Source organism: Rattus norvegicus, chromosome 10 (genome assembly GCF_036323735.1).
Source record: "Rattus norvegicus strain BN/NHsdMcwi chromosome 10, GRCr8, whole genome shotgun sequence".
Taxonomy (NCBI): Eukaryota; Metazoa; Chordata; class Mammalia; order Rodentia; family Muridae; genus Rattus; species Rattus norvegicus.
In genome coordinates, this window is record NC_086028.1 from 98,131,584 (window position 1) to 98,148,633 (window position 17,050).

The following is a 17,050-nucleotide window of genomic DNA, read 5'->3' on the forward strand; positions in this document are numbered from 1 at the left end:
TTTAGGGTCTGGTCTTATTTTAGCTTCTGTTAATATAGTCTATAGAATAATCCATTTGGATAACTGATTCCCTGTGTTCTAAAGAATAAAGAAGAGCCAATAGCATTTCGTAGGCACAAGACCCAGGCAGGTAGGGAAGGGTCATGTTGAATACGGGGACGAGAACACCTGTGATAGACACATAAGTATTCGAGGGAGCAGAGGGAGAGTCATGAATTCCATTTTTTATCAGATGTCTGGGTGGAGAGATGTCATAGTCAATTAGACTATACAAGTTTGGAATTCATGGGAGAGATTGGGGTTAAAGATAAAAAATGTGAGTCACCCAGATTTAGATGATATTTAAAGCCATGATCCATAGCAAAGTTTGTTAAGTAAGAAATGTGGGTACAGAAAAAGAAAAGTCCCGGGAGCTCTGGGATACACAAATATTTACAGGCAGAGGAATGAAGTAGATCAAGGCTAAGGAAGGGAGAAAAAAGATCTATCAAGGGGACCAGAGAAGCAAAACAGAAGCGATGAAAGGCTGTGATTCACCATGCTGAAGACATTCTAGATGAGGAATGGATGTTCTGGGCCTGAGGTAGAAGAAGAACAGAGACAGAAGCTTTGTGAGGTAGGGTGAAGAAGAGCTCATAGATCAAAGGTGAAGAGGGGATAAGGCAGAGCTAAAGATAACAATTTCAAAGAGTTCTGTTAACATGACAGAAAGAAAAACGTTGTTGCTGGAGGAAGCTAAGAGCGAGGGGGCAGGGAACCAGAAGGGAAGGGAGTCCAGTGCACTGTGCATGGGTAAGGACACTAGACTGCAAAGATGGTGTCACAATCAACATTGGCTACCCATGAGGTGATGTGTTTGCAATAGATATGGATGGAATAGTACCCTTTGCTGGGACCTGGGTACTGACTGCAGGGAAGGCAGAAGACACGGGGCTAGAAGAGGTAACAAGGTGACTCATTTTTTAGGTGGCTGCCTGCTTGTTTTCTCAGTGAGTACAAGGTGAGGTCATCAACTGAGAGTGAGGGGGCGGATGTCAGGAGAGGAGATGTCACACGGTGGCCTGGAATGGAAGGACTGAGTTGACCAGGGAAATGGAGAAAGATCGCCAGAGATTGCCAAGGGTCCATGGAAGACCCATAGTCAAACATCAAGGCAGGACGATGCAGTCATGCCCCATGTCTTTTTCCAGCTGGCCTCAGAAACACTGGTCCAGGCTTATGGGAGGAACATGTCAATGCTGAAACTGGGAGGAGATGTTCAGATCTGTAGACTGCAGGGAACTGTGTGCTTATGCCATGATTGTGATGTCAGAGAAGATAATGAAGACTCAGAAGAATGGGGGAATCAGCCCAGGGGTCAAGGGACCCAAGGACAGGGAAGAATCAGGAATTTTCTGAGGTCAGGGTCATAGAGGTATCCGTCTAGAAGATGGTGAGTGGTGAGTAAAGAGTGGGATCCTCAACACGAGATTTGAGGTGCCAGCAAGGAGACCCACAGTAAGTGCACAGAACTGTGAAAGGAACAGGCCATCAAAGGGGCGAGGAGAGCATCTTTGGAAGAGGAAAAACCAAAGAAAGAGAAGTGGAGAGGTGGGGAGAGAGATACAACATCTGCTGAGATTTTTGGCATATTCCTAATGATAATAATCATGGCGGTGCCCGTGGTATGAGCAAAGTATTCAAGAGTAGGAGAGAGTGAGAGGTCGCTGGCCACGGGGAGAGCAGTTAGTGTGTACAGTCTAATGCCATGAGCACCAAAGAAGCAGAATTTCAAGAGGGTGGAAAGGATGGTGAGATGCCCTGTGGATAGAATGTGGAGCTAGAAGTATGTGCGGCCACCTTGTAGAGCTGCTGAAGAAGACTAAAGGAGGACCCTAGGAGCACAAGGAGCATCTGAGCCTGCCATCCACAGGAAGTATGAGGACATGGCTCATTTTGGTATAGGCACAGTAAGTGAGTTTTAAAAAGACCACATAGTGGGTAGTTTTGTTAGATTTGGCGATATACAAGAGTCATAAGATGGGAAAAGTCTATGCCTGTTTCGTCCAGAACAAAGCATGCCAGCCTATGCAACTTAGGAGAACAGAAGTACACAGTGCCATAGTTCTAGAGGTCATGTGTGTGACATGGGTGTCAGCTGTGCCACATAACCTGTGTGACCCACAGGGAGAGAGTCACCTTGTCAGTTCCATCTTCTGTAGCCCCAGTTGGTTTGTGGCACTGTCGCTCCGGTCTGCCCAGGATATTGTATGGTCTGTCCCTCAAACAGTCTTTACTCTGTGCCTGGCTGTCTCCGGGTCCAAATTTCTCCTTTTTTAATAAGGACACCACTCATGTTGGATGAGGGCCCACCCTAATGACCTCATCTTAACTTGATTAAATCTGTGTGCCTGTGCACTCGAGCTGTTACAATAAAAACACTATAAAACTGGTCCCTTACAAGCAACAGACATTTGTGTCGTACAGTTCCAGGGACTGGGAAATTTAAGATCAAAGCACCAACAGGTTTGGGAACTGGCAGACGCTCCCTTCCTGATAGACTGGTACCCTTCTAATGATGTCTTCACGGGAAAAGGCAAACAACTTTCTCTCCTGTCCCCCAAATGTCTAGTCCCATCCACAGGAGCTCTACCCTTGTGGCTTCATTTCTTCTCATTTTCTTAATTTCCCCTACTATTAAATAGGGGATCAGGTATAACCTCTCCTACCAGCACAAAATAAAAATGTCATCCACTTTCATTCACCACTCACTCCCTGGTATACAGAACCATACCTGGTATCATGCACGATCATAATAATATGTAACTATCGGGGTTGGGGATTTAGCTCAGTGGTAGAGCACTTGCCTAGCAAGCGCAAGGCCCTGGGTTCGGTCCCCAGCTCCGAAAAAAAGAATTAAAAAAAATCATATGTAACTATCCTAAGTCCTAATGTTCTAGGCTTCTTGGGGTTAAGGTGTTAGCATATCTCTTGGGGGAAGCACAATTCAACCCAAAGGAAGGTCAAGCTGATGCTCCATGGTCCTCTACCATTCATACACAATGTAGTGAATTCTGGAGTTTGCTTGTGTGGGTGATCAGTTTGTGTCCTGGGATTACTGTCTAAGTGAGTAAGTGAGAAGAGAGATGCCATGACGAAGAGGGGTGGTCCCACAATAATATAGTGTGCACATTAGTCCCGGGCAGTATGAGAAGTTTGCTAGCCTGCTTTGTAGACTGCTGTGGGTAGGGCGTAGCTAAGCAGGCAGAAGTCCTTCTGTTACTTGATCACTAGTTAACTATACTCAAGTTACACTGTTCTAACTCTAACAACAACAACAAAAGACCTGGGTTGTTCTGTCCTCTGAGGCGCTGCACACACTCTCCCACTGCTTAGAGAAGTCTCTCAGAGCTCATGACAGCTGGCTTCATCTCTCTCCCAAGACAGATCCTCTCAGAAGCCTCCTGTTTAGAGAAACCTGCATGGCCATCCCTTCCTGTGACTGACTCCATCCATCGCTGATTGGTTCCTTGTTTTCTGCAAAGGTACCATTCTCCCTGCCTTGCTCACATTGTTAGTGTTCAACTCTCCCACCAGCATAAAGCTTCACAAAACAAAAAGCCTACCGCCCTCCATCCACCATAGAACCATAGCTGGCACAGATAGGAAGGACAACAGCAAAAGGAACCATCCTGCCCACCGTCCTTCCTTCTCTGGCTCAATAGACGGAAGTGTCTTATATAGGCATAAGTTATTTATCTTTCCTCCTTCTTATCTATAAATTAAAGAGTTGGAGCCCAGGTTTAATGCTGTAGGTCTGTAATCCCAGCTGTTCCGGAGACAAAGAAGGATTACAAGGCCATAGCCTGCCTGGGTTACATACCGAGTTGGAGGCCAGCCTAGGGGAAAGGACGGTCATCAAATTAGGTCCAGTACCCAATACCGACCCCCTCAAAAAATGTGCTTAGGTCTTATCTTTGAGATGTTTTTAAGTCTCTCAACACCGGTCACATGACAGCCTGACATCATGAGAAGCCCGCTGGAAAGCTGTTTGCCCACTAAACAGCAAACAGGTTAATACCTCGAAGCCAAGAGAAGAAAAGCCCCCATGAATTATACCCTTGAAAATAGCTATTTGTTGGATCTACTAACAGATGTGATTTGAACAAAGGATGGTTTTACTTATGTGCCCTTAGAGCCTTCCCTTAATTCTTTATGCTGAGGCTACACTGTAAGAGCAGGCCCTAGAAAGATGGCTCGGTAGTTAAGAGTGCTTGCTGTTCTTCTAGAAGATGGAAGGGGGTCCCAGCACCCATTACTGTCTTGGTGTGCTTTCTTTTCTGTGCCGAAACACCACGACCCAAACCAAGTCGGTGCTACATGTCAGAACCCCAGTTCATCACTGGAGGAAGTCCAAGGGACTCGAGCAGGAACCTGGAGACAGGAACTGAAGCAGAGACCACGGAGGAGCGCTGCTTCCCACAGTTCACTCAGCCTGCTTTCTTATAGCAAGCCAGGATCACATGCCTAGGAGTGGCAGTTCCCACGGTGGCCTGGGCCCTCCCATATCAACCACGAATCAAGAAAACACACCACATGTATTGTTCCACAGACATGCCCGCAGGCCAATCTGATGGAGACATTTTCTCATTTGAGGTTCCCTCTTCCCAGGTGACCCTAGCTTATGTTGACATCAACAGTTAACCAGCTCACTTGTCAAGTGGCCCTGACTGCCTGCGACTCCAGTGCTAGGGCACTTGACACCCTTTTCTGGCCTCTTATGTCACCTCCAGATATGTGCACATAAATACACAAACACACACACATATACACACATACACACACATACACCACACACACACACACACACACACACACACACACACACACACACACCACACACAGGTCTTTTTTAAAATATGAAAGGTGAGACCAGCAAGCAAGATAGCCAGACCTACATGTACTACTGTTTTAAAGGCCATCTTTGATCTTCTGGAAAGTTCTATTTGATTCTGGGTTTTTTTTCTTGTATACTACAAGTGTGTACAGAGTTTCCCAAATGGTAGAGGTAGTCTATCCTAAGAATCGAGAACACTTTTAATAACTGGACTTTTTAGGCCAGATTTTTTTTTAAGATCTTTGAAATAATAACTAGGCTTGTCTGCCAGTTTTTCCAGAATCACAAATTTAGGGGTCTGCCGTATCCCAGGTCTTGAGCTATGGTGAGGATCAAGCTTTCTTAAGCTTCTGCAGGCCTTATTATTTCTCTCCTTCTGAATCTGCTGATTATAAATTCTTCTGATATTCCACCACCCCGTTCTTTTTCCCAGGGCCTTAAAATTTGGAGAAGAAACATGAAGTGACAAAGTTCACCATTGTTTGACCAGCCTTCCTGGACCACACTGATTTTGGTCAGCATTGTCTATGCTTGTGTACATGTTCACATGATTACATGCATAATATATATATATATATATATATATATATATATATATATATATATATATATATGCACCAACCAGAAGGCCAGTAACTTTCTGCATTTTGGGTTTTTTTAAAAGAATTTTTAAATTTCGTGTGGGTGGTTTGCCTACATGTGTATCTGTGTGCCACACATATGCCTGCCTGGTGGCCTTCACAAGAGGACATGAGATCCCCTGGAACTGGGGCCACGGATAGTTGTGAGTGCCCTTGTGGGTGCTGTAATTCCTCTGGAAGATCAGCCGGTACCCATGCTGAGTCATCTTTTACAGTACTCTACCTTATTGTTTCTGCAACTGTGTCACCCACAGAGTGTGAAAATGCTCAGCTGGCTGGGCTGGCCGGCCAATGAAATGCAAAGATGGGCCTGTATCAGCCCAACAGGAGAGTTGGAGTGTCTTATGTGCCTGAAGTCGGCTTCTGCATCTTGCTCTGTAAGTGCTGCTCGATTCTCTGAACTTGTTCCCAACCCCCCAGCATTGTTAGCTTCATGATCAGAAAGCACCGCCACCCCACCCCCATTTCTCCCTTCTATCTATCCTGATTCGGTAGCTGAGCCTAGAAGAGTCCTAGGCAGGTTAACATGCATGCTGGAGGGGTGTCAGGGTTTTACTGGGGCTGAGAGATGGTCGCCAGCAGACTAACAAGGCGGGAAGAGAGGCAGGAAGAATCCTGGAGGCGAAGTCTGACCCCTTTTTGAAAAATGACTGGTCTAAGGCTTCACACTTGAACTCCGGGTTTTATAGTTCTATAAAAGGCAGCTGACAAAAGAGAACCCGTTTTGGGAGGGTCCAGCTGGCGGGGTCTGAGCCCGGGCGGAGCTGCCTCAACCTTGGAAGGGGCCACAGTTGCTTTTTTCATCCGTGAGGTCAGAGCGGATGGGATTCCCACTCCTTCTGGAGCCTGGGAGAGCAGACAGCCCCAGCCGAGCCTGGCGAATGCCAGCAACAACTAGGCGCTGCCTTCCTGGCTCCACAGCGGGAGCCTTTCCTCCACGGAGACTCTGTGCAATGCTTGGAAGGGAAGCTAGCCCAGCCTTTGCTGCTGTCTGCCCGGCTGGGGAGCCTGCTCGCCCTTTCTTTGGCTGCCCTGCACCCCACACCCTGCTCAGCCCACGCAGCTGCCACCCTCAGCCCCCCACTTCGAGACTGGGGGAAGGGCTGCAGTGTTGCAGTGTCTGACTCACAGGCAGACACCTCCCTTACCCCTGGACTGTAGAATTGCCCCCAAAATGAAAATGTGTTTTTGGACTCAACAGTTATTTTCCATTTAGTTTCTTTTTTTTAATTTTCTATTATTTATTTATTTATTTATTTATTTATTTTCTATTTATTTATTTATTTATTTTGCTTTTGCTTATTCACTTCAGACCAGTCTACTACATTGGCCTCAACTGCACAGTTTCTGTGTGGACAAAGCTACTAGCGCTCCAAGCCCTGGGGGTTTGGCGTGAAGCAACTTCTGCTCACTCAGCCCTGACTCAGAGGAGGTACCTTCTTCCTGGCCAGAATCAGGGCTGCTCAGCTTCAGGGAGAGGCCAGAGAGAGAGAGAGAGAGAGAGAGAGAGAGAGAGAGAGAGAGAGAGAGAGAGAGAGAGATGGAAGGGAGCCCAGGAGGGCAGAGGCAGAAGCAGGCGCCTCAGAAGGGAGGGCTTGCTTCAAGGAAGACTTGCTTAGGGGAAGATCTGAAAAGGTTTCAGAAGCCCTTGGCTCTGGCCAGCAAGCAGTTCACATCTACCACTGATTGCCTGCCTTGCTCCTTCCTGCCTTTGGCCTGGCTGCAAGGCCAAGAGAACAAGGCTGGAGCGAAACCCCAGGGAAAGTCTGCTGAGTGGCCCCAAGTCTCCAAATCATCCATTATCATCAATCAGGATCAGTCTACACAATGTGAACACACTATGTGTCTTCGTGCTATCCTGTGACGCATTCCCTCAGCCCTCATTCAGGCATTCTATTACCAGACGCTATTTTCGCAGCCTACTATACACAGAGGAGGACCTACTGAATGGCAGAGAGACCTGTGCTGAGCCTGGAACAGCTGCTGCTCTGTGGATTTGCCTTGGAGAACACAACTCCTAACAGAGCTGCCCTGACAGAGAAGGAGTTCCGAAGCTGGCCATTCTTCTAGATCACAAGAAGCCGGGCATCAGGGATGGGCCTCAGGGATGGACCTCTAGCAGCAATGGCCTGTGTTTGTAATGCATTTGATTTCCTTCAGCACTGTCTGGCTCTCTCTCCTGAGAGTCCACATTGGAGAACCACGTCAAAAAAGAACTTCCTAAGAAAGCCAGACATGGTGGTGCATACCTATGAGGTATGCATACCCAGGAGGCTATGGGAGGAAGGTGGCCTTGCGTCAAGTTTGAGGACAGCTTGGGCTGCATAGCAAAGCGTAGCAAAGCTACCTCAAAACAATTAAAATGAAAGACTGAGGAAGGAAATAAAGAAGAAAAGAAGGGAGGGGATGAAGAAGAAGAGGAAGAGGAAGAAAGGAGAGAGAGGGAGAAGAAGGAAGAAGTGGGAGGAGGGGAGGAAAGAGAGAAGGAAGGGGGTCTCCTGAGAGAATACAAACAAAACACCATAAGTTGAATATGGTTTCTTTCATCTGAAACTTAGATCGAAATTTGACTCTCCACAGGACAGAGGCACTGGGAGGAGCAGTGAGGCCTTTGAGGAATGATAAAGCCATTGGAATAGATTAGTACCTCCCTCAGGACTGGATTAGTTACCGTAAGGGGGTTGTTACAGTGTGTGGCTGTCCTTGGGCTCGCTCTGTTTTGCCCATGCCCATGGGCCCTTTCATTGTCCAGCGCGAGCTGAGAAGCAGCACAGGATCCAGGAGACACCACCATCCTGCTCTCGAGCGCCCAGGTCTCAGAACCTCTATTCTCTTTACCCTTTATTGTGTTTCCCTGCATGTCTGTGCGTGTGTGCATGCATGCCGTGCGCCCAGAGAGCAGAAAAGGATGTGCGATCCTCTGCAAGTGGACAGATGTGAGCCATTGGTGTCAGAAACCAAGCCCAGCAGCTCTGGAAGAACGACAAGTGCGCTTAGCCACTGAGCCATCTCTCCAGCCTAAGAATTTCTACTCTCTAACTCTAGTCAAGTCTTAGGTATTGTGTTCCCACCACAGAAGATGCGCCTCAGACACAGCACTCCCTCCACTCAAGAGCAATGAGAAGGGAGTCTTCAGATGCCACCTTTCCTCTCTCCCTTCCCTTCTTTTGGTACATTAAAATGAAAACGAAAAATCCCAGTACTCCTTGCAATGACATTTGATATCCATTGTGGTATGGAGCATTACTGAGTACCACACATGTAACAGTGTGCAGCCCAGGAGGCCGGGGGAGAGCGGGAGGTAGTCTAGTGACAACAGGACCACGGGAGCTTCGGAAGAATGAGTGGAGTGAGTCATGGATGCTGTGCTGTGGATGAGAACATGCTCAGGTCACTCTCCTACCTGTCTGGATGAGGTCACAGAAACTGCTCGATTAAACAACAACATCCTTTTAAAGGACTTTTCGCCATCTCATACTGTCCATCGCGATTGCCCCTGGGAGACTAGACCAAGTGACTTGTGACCACCATGAAGAGAGAAGTCTGGGATACACCCGAGCGCTGACATTTTATCGACTTATAAAATTGAATACATAACTAGTAGAAAACGAAGCATCCTCTTGGACTTACTGTTATCACCCAAGGACTACAGCACTCAGACAAGACCAACAAGTGCTCTGTTGAGGCTGAGGGTATAGCTGGGTAGTAAAGAGGTCCCAGGGTCATCCAGGAGCCCTGAGCTTAATCCCCAGCACTGAGAAACCATGGTATGGCTGGGGCAGGAGCTGGGACTGTGAGGATGGCTCAGTGGACACAGAATTTACCTCTGAAGTGTGAGGAACAAAGTTCAGATCCCTGGTGCCTATATCAAATCCAGCCAGGCATGGCAGTTCACCATCCTTGGGCTCGGAGAGGCAGAGACAGGCTGACTAAACTAGTCAAATGTCTGAGTTCCAGGTTCGGTAAGAGACCTTACTTCAGTAAATAAAGTGGAGTGTGGTTAAAGATGACCTCCCAGTATCAAGCTCTGCGCTACACACATACATGTGCATGCACACACCCAGGCACACACATAAGCCCATAATACCTGTGAACACAAATACACATGGAAACATGTCTTCAAATAGAAAGAAGATCTTATTATTCTACCTTTTTTTTCTTACTTACGTCCTTAGGTAGACATCAAAGGACATTCTATTTTAGCCACCTAATGTGGCTTGCAGTAAAAGCCAGCTAGATACAGAAATACAAGCCAGATTCACTGTTGGGCGCTCTGAACATGGAGAAAGGCCAGGATCTCATAAATGCAGCAGCCTTCAAACAGAGAAGGCAAGAAACTAGATTCCTTCCTGAGCATCCAGAAAGAATCTCAGGATTAACTGGGCCTTGCATTTTTAGCCCCGTGAAACCCACTGTTGATTTCTGATTACTGGAGCTGTAACATGACCAGCATATGCTGTTTAAGCCATCAGAACCACCAGTATCTGTCACGACATTCATACAAGATGAACAGGCATCAACGATCCTGCTTGAGCCTCCTTACCCACACCCATGTGCAACTCTACCCTCAAAACATCAACTAATAACCAGGATTAGGTTTGCAAAGCTAATTCTTCAACACTCCTCATAGGGTCTCTCTTGACTATGACCATGTCAGTATTAGTGAATTCAGACCCTTAGGGTGTCATTCCCTCTTGATTAATAGTTGGCCCTGCTAAGGCCAGTGCCAGGTAACAGGCCCAACTGTGGGATCCATCAACTGAGCACCACTGTGCAGTGTGAGTAGCCTCTTGGTTCAAGCTTATTGTTCAAATGCAGCTTGATCATCACTAGGAGCCCAGGGATCCAGGAGGAGGTCGGAACCACAGATATCACATAGAGAAGGTTTGCTGGCACCTTCTCCGAGTCTTCATATGTGACCCTGTCAATCTTAGGAAATAGATGGTTCTCCCAATATGAAGTCAAGACATGAGGCTCGGGTCTATGGAACTTCATGGGAAAGACTCACAGGGTGAAAGCGAGTGCACGCAGAACATGCAAAATGCCCCCAGTTCTGTCTGAAAGGCCCCGGAAGTTCTAACCATGAGGTTCTGGCCACCTTGATTTTCTTATCACCATGACAAAGACGTGGACAGAAGCATCTTCAAGGGGGCAGGATTTATTTTTGGCTTAGGGTTCAGAGGCTCTCAGTCCATCCTGGCAGGGAAGACATGGGTTAGGGTCTGAATAGTGCCTCTGCCTACAGCAGTGAGCTTCCACAGTGGTTTGCTTCATCAAAAATCAGAGACATGGACCAGAAACAAGGTTGGACTGTTATCCTCCATGACCTAAAGCTATCAGTCAGGTCCTGTGCCAAAGCTTCCACAGCCTCCTAAGGTACAAGCAACAGCTGGGGATCAAGTGTTCAAACATGAGCCTGTGTGAGACATTTCATATTCAAATCACAATACCAGTCATTATCGGATAACTGCAACCCAGTTGGTCCCTTGCCTCCTCTCCCTCCCCTTCCCATGTCTCCACCATCCCTTTCCTTCGCACTTTACCTCACTTCCTTTAAGAAAATAATGTTTCTATAACATCTATAGCATTTGAAAGTGGGGAAGTTCAAGTTCTCAGCAGAATATAAAGAAAGAGCTCAAAACCTCTTCCCTTCTTTCCCTTTTTCTGGTGATGGGTCTCATTAGCCTTGTTGAGTCTCACCTTTTTTTTTCCTTGAAAAGTAGGAGAGACCATCATTAAATACATGGTGTGGTTCAGAAAATGAGTGTAGGATTGAGTTTGCTTGCATTTGACCATTCCATGTACAATCAACAGTTAGTCCGTTTCTCCCTTCATCCTGCTTGTATAAATACAATATGGTATATTGTCCATGGATGGTCCTGATCCCCCAAGTGGCATAGCTCCATCTGCATTTAACAATTATTATAAAGGTTTCCCAGACTATAGAAACTAGTATTTTGTTTGTTTTCTTGCTTTTGTTTGCATTTAAGGGCTCATTACATGGTTCTCCAGGTTCCTGTGGCCCCTTTACCTCTGACCTCAGCCTCATTCGTCTTCCTTCTGTTCCCAGCAACAGTGACAAAAATGGGCTCCTTCCTTCCCACAAATAATGCAATTCTTGCTATACCCATGAATGTTCCTTCCATGTTTTGTAGATGCTGTTTTGGAGTCTCTTGGGTTCTAACTTGTTAATTCCCCAGGCATCCCAATCCCCAAGTTCATGCATGGAAAAGACTCAGACACTGAGTTCCTCCACCTCTCTCTCTCTCTCTCTCTCTCTCTCTCTCTCTCTCTCTCTCTCTCACACACACACACACACACACACACACACACACACACACACACACACACACACGCTCACTCTTTGTCTACCCACAAGTCTGAAGGACGTCATGATGCCTTCACTAGCTAAATATGTTCTAGAAACATTCACCCCTGCGCTCCTGCATCTCAACCATAAGCCAGGTCAGAGGACTCCACGTCATTCCCATCTGATAAAGTACTTGCTGGCCTGCGAGGCAGAAACCCAAAACCTTGGCGCGGCCCCAACAGGTCTTCCCTTCTAACTCCCCACACCTTGCCATAGGGGGCAGAGATGACTTGTGACCAGCACAGGAACTAAGAAGCCTTTGTGGTGATGCATGATCTGAGTATTTTCAGCACCAACAGAGAGAGGATATCCTGTGGATTCTAAACCCTGTGAGGCTTTCACATCACCACAGGTTTAACTCAGGGTCTCTCCCTGTTCATCTTTCTTTGGATCCTTCTCGAAGTCTTATTCCCTCCTCTAAAAGATGGCTTAGAAAAAATCATATGATTTGAAGGGTTTACTATAGTTCCCTATTTTCAATATTATGGTGATACCTTTATATTTAAGTGCATTTATAAAATATATAATATGCAATACATTATTTACATGTAATAGTTATATATTTACATATAATATGTTATATATCATATTATTTATATATAGTGTTGTTGTTTATTTATTTACTTATGTGTGTGAGCATGCATGTGTGTGCTCACGTAATACTGAACACATTTGGAAGTGAAAGGACAGCTCACAGAAGAGAGCTCTCCCCTTCCACTAAGTAGGTTCTGTGGATTGAGCTCAGGCATGGCAATAAGAGCCTTTCACCCCCTGAGTCATCTCACAGCCCAGGGAGTTGTTGGTGAAGAAATGAAGGAGTTCCTACAAAGTCATTTTATCTGTGTATTAGTAAATGCGTTCTGCTTCCCAGCACTACCCGTTAACCTCTCTTGGTGGAAACCCTCCCTGAGGTAAGGTGGTTTAAAATAATGACCTGTGAGTGAACACTTATTAAGTATGGCACTGGGCTGTGTCTTAGGAGGAAGAACAGAGCTTGTATTTGAATGGCAGGAGACAGAGAATTAGCTCAGAAGCTGCTGTAGGGCAGAAGTGGAATGAAGAGCTATGAGCATCATATGAATACTAGAAGAAAGAGAACAAGATATCAGGCAGAAAGCATAAAAGCTCCCATAAGTCTGGGAATACCCAGAAGAAATCCAGAATAGCTAGACCACCAACACACTTAGAAAATCATTTCTATTTGAAGGGCTATTACATGGTCAAACTTCAGTGACACGACCCCAGCTTTGAGCCCAGACAAATTCACATAATCCTCAGTTCCTCGCCATAGACCATACTCATTCTTGGAGACCAGGTGTACGGCATTTTCCTGGACAACAGCTTCTTCATTCCCACCCAGTTAAATTGCCAGTCTGCGATGAAGGACTGAGATCTAAGGAGATTCCCTCGTGTGTGATGGCAACGCTAGAGTGGAGCCTGTACCTTGCCCAGCATGGGAGGGGGTCGGGGAGAGATCGTGCTGAGGGCACAGAGAAGGAAGTAGGAGGATTAAGCTGGGAGCACCTCAGAGGCTTTGTAAGACCCTGGTTCAGATAAAGGGAAGAAGGATGGTTAGACCCTGGTTCAGAAGAAGGCTGGACCCTGGGAACCCCAGAACATGAGAGAACATAAGAACTAAGATGAGCGTGAGCCCTTCACCTCCAGCCATCTTTTTCAGTTACATATATGACCACTAACATAGGAGACCCTTGTGAAATGAGGTAAGAAGCAAATTTCTCCAATGCACCTAAGTTTGATTCTCCCAACTACTTATTTCTCATCAAACGACTCAATATAATAGATGCAGTTTTCCTGACTTCCTGTCCTCACACCATGGTATGAGTAAATGTTTGGAATTATTTTTAGTTGAATATGAAAAGGTGTAATGAAGTTTTATTCATAAAAGTTCCAAAGGACCCATAATATGTCAATATATTTATTTCTATTCCTTTATGCATCTAGACATTAACTTATTTTTCTATTCATCATTGGTGCCATTTTGCGTGTGTAGTTTTATACCTAGGTTTATTACTATTGTAGATTTTCTATAATGTAAGGTTCATTAATGGTAATTAAGTGGTAGTAATGGTTACAATGGTAGTTAATGACTGGTGATATTCCCATATAAGAATATAACAGGATTCACTCTATTATTTCACTTCTTAAAAGTTGGTAGGACGAGTGAGCCAGTTTTATGTTGTTGCTGATGTTGTTGTTACCATAACGAAATGCTGGAGGCTGTGAAGTCTATCAAGAGAAAAGGTTTGCTTATAGATTCCAAGGTACATGAGTCTGCTGAAGGTCTCCTAGCATCCCAGTGACAGAAGCACAAATGGGAGAGAGTCATAACATAGGAAGAAAGGAACTCAAGAGTGTGATCCTGGGTCCGGCTGGCAGACTTGTGGATCACATGTTCTCTATAACACATGTTCCACACTGCAACTGTAGTCTAGAAGCAGGAAGAAATAAGGCATCCTGAATCCCACAGTCAGAGTTCTCTTTCCTCCTCTTCACAAGCATACCGTCTTCAATGTTGTTGGTTTTTTTTTTCCTTGCCAGAATATGAGGTAAATTCCTCCCTTCTCTCCAGCAAGGAATGTTTATCATACAGGACCCTGCTTCTGCTTCCTTTTCTCCTTCAGGAACCTTCTCCAACAAATAAGTTCCATTTGCAGGGAGAATTGTGGTGAACAAAACTTTTCCCAACTCATTACACATGGGCAGATCATTCCAAACTCAAAATTGGAGAGTCCACCCCCACAAGCCCCTCACTTTTATTCTGGTCTCCTTTCTGTACATCCGGCTACTTACCTCATCCCTTTGGTTTCTATATTGTGGCGAGGGATTGCAGGAAAGATGCCAACCTTATTTCAAATAGGCAACCACTTATCCTAAAAATAGACTCTGGGAGATGTGGGACAGCCCATTTGTGATTAAGGTTGACACTTGAAATCAGAGGAGAAAAGAGTCATTAAGAAAACACCGTCTTATTTTTCTAAGGGGCATCTGCACTGAGCGTCCCTCTGCCTCTCTGGTTTTCCCTGCTCACTGTGACATTTCGATTAAACCCTCTCATCACAGTGTGTGAAGATTCCCCTGGTCACATCGCGTCCTCTCTGTTTCCCAGTAAGTGTTAGGTTGACTTCTTAAGCGGCCCCTTTAGCTTTTATGATTAGCATTTTAGTGAAATCATTCAAATCAATCCAAAATATGAACAGGACAAGAATCCTCTTTTCTAACTGATTTTCCCTTGGGCGAGTTTTTGTTTGTTGCTGTTTGGGTTTTTTGTGGAAATCTGTCAGTGTGCATGATGGTGGTTTTCAAATCTAATTTTCTATTTGAACTGAGAACTTCAAAATATGTATGTCAGTGACTGCTACCACGGGGACAGATTTTGGCATGGTTGTTGTTTTGCAAGGAGTATTTTTTATTAATCTTTGAGAATTGCATACAATGTATTTTAATCATACCTCCGACTCCCCCCCCCCAATCCCACCATCCTCTCTTTAATCATCCAACTTCGAATTTTCTTCTATTTTTCTTCTCTATCAAGTCCAGCTTGTATTGCACAACTACTCTTGGCTGGGGGCCCTGCCTTGCCCTGTGGTCAACCTGCCAGGGGTCACGCTATTAAAGAAAACTGACTCCCTCTGCCAGCAACTATCAAATGCTAACAGCTCGTCAGCTGATCATGGAATACCATGTCTACCTCCCCATTTCTGTGCAGGGACTCTGGCTGGCTGGAACGTGTGCACACTGTGACAAACACTGTGAGTTCATACATGCACTGGCCATGATTTTCCTGTGTGGCTTTATGTCAGCATTCTTGAAGGGGGTTGACTTTCTCGCATTAAAAATGTCCACATTTCTCCTGCGTCTTTACTCCTTCTCCTCTCTGCTCCTTTGCACCCCTCCTCGTTGTCTCTGTATCCTGAGAGTTTCTTTGGATTGGTCTGCACCACTGACTTCATTATCCGTGACCCATTGCTGGAGCACGCGTGTTCAAGCATGCGCACATGTGTGTGTGTGTGTGCGTGTGTGTGTGTGTGTGTGTGCAACATGTTTTACTTGTGAGCGGATGCTCGCGTGTGCTATGCTCACTTGCATGAGTGTGGTCTGTGTACACCATACCAGACAACCTTAGGTGTCCTCTCCCAGGTACTACCAACCATTTTCTTCCTTCGAGACAGTCTCTCTCTCCGCTCTGGCATGCTTCAGGTAGGCTCAACTGGCTGGCCAGCAAACCCCAAGATCCACCTATCTCTGCTCTCCCTGCTCTGAGATTACAAGAGCACACTGTTACACGTGGCGTTCTCACACGTGTTCTGGAATCCCACTCAGGTCCTTGTGCTTGCAAGGTATGAGGGAGCCATCTCTCATTCTCGCTGCCTCCACCGCAGCCAGCATGGACTCTGGCCTCTCTCCTCTGCACTGGGATGCTCTTTCTCAAATCACATGCTGTTTCTTTGCAGGTATCTTATTTCTCCTCGATCCCGGGATACAAGAACAACTGGTATCCTGTAAAGCAGAAAAGAAGCCAAGAACAGAGAACAGAGTCAATGGAAGGGAACAAAGGGACTTTGTGATTTTGATTTTAATTATACTGACTCCTTGAGGAAATCATTTTCTTCCTTCCTTGTACTTTTCTTCCTTCAGGATACAGTTGCATTTTCTTCTCTTTAGTTCTTCCATGGCTAACTCCCCCCCCTCCCTCCCTCCTTCCTCCCCCTTCCCTTTCTTCCTGTGCTTAAAAGATTTGGAGCTGGGGAGCAGAATTTACAAACAGCTCCAGTATTCCCTTTCTCCCTGGCCCCTCCCGTTCCTCACTTACACATCTTACCTGGAGGGTAGGTTGAGAACTTAAGAAGGAAATGAGTAGATGAATGAACACGCTCCCTAGTTCCCGCGTCCAGAACTATGAGGGAGTGGCCTGACGAGACATTCACTGCTGTGGCTTTCAGGCCTCCATCTACTCTACTCTGTCCTCTGTGGATGGTGACCCTGGCTGAAGGCTTCCCTTTGCCATAGGAGAGATTAGCTCGTAAGGCTCTGCAGGAGGAACGCACAGGGCGAAGGGAACCTGCCAGAAGTGTGGGAGGCAAAGACACTCTGCCCTATAAATCTCATTTCCAGTCGCAAAACATGCAAGCAGCAACTCAGCCC

At 46.0% G+C, this 17,050-nt stretch overlaps 1 long non-coding RNA gene across 3 annotated transcripts; it reads left to right on the forward strand.

Annotated features, from left to right (window-relative positions):
* The first annotated feature begins 1,361 nt into the window (after positions 1-1,361).
* On the forward strand, positions 1,362-16,497 carry LOC102547123 (uncharacterized). 3 transcript variants are annotated; one of them, XR_357964.5, is made up of 5 exons: positions 1,362-1,497; positions 1,847-1,949; positions 3,423-3,524; positions 5,772-5,894; positions 16,360-16,497. It is a non-coding gene; the product is annotated as an uncharacterized LOC102547123 (long non-coding RNA). The 3 variants fall into 3 exon arrangements; XR_010055467.1 differs by having other exon boundaries at positions 1,362-1,949; XR_010055468.1 differs by lacking the exons at positions 5,772-5,894; positions 16,360-16,497 and adding an exon at positions 5,310-5,390 and having other exon boundaries at positions 1,362-1,949.
* The last annotated feature ends 553 nt before the right edge of the window (positions 16,498-17,050 follow it).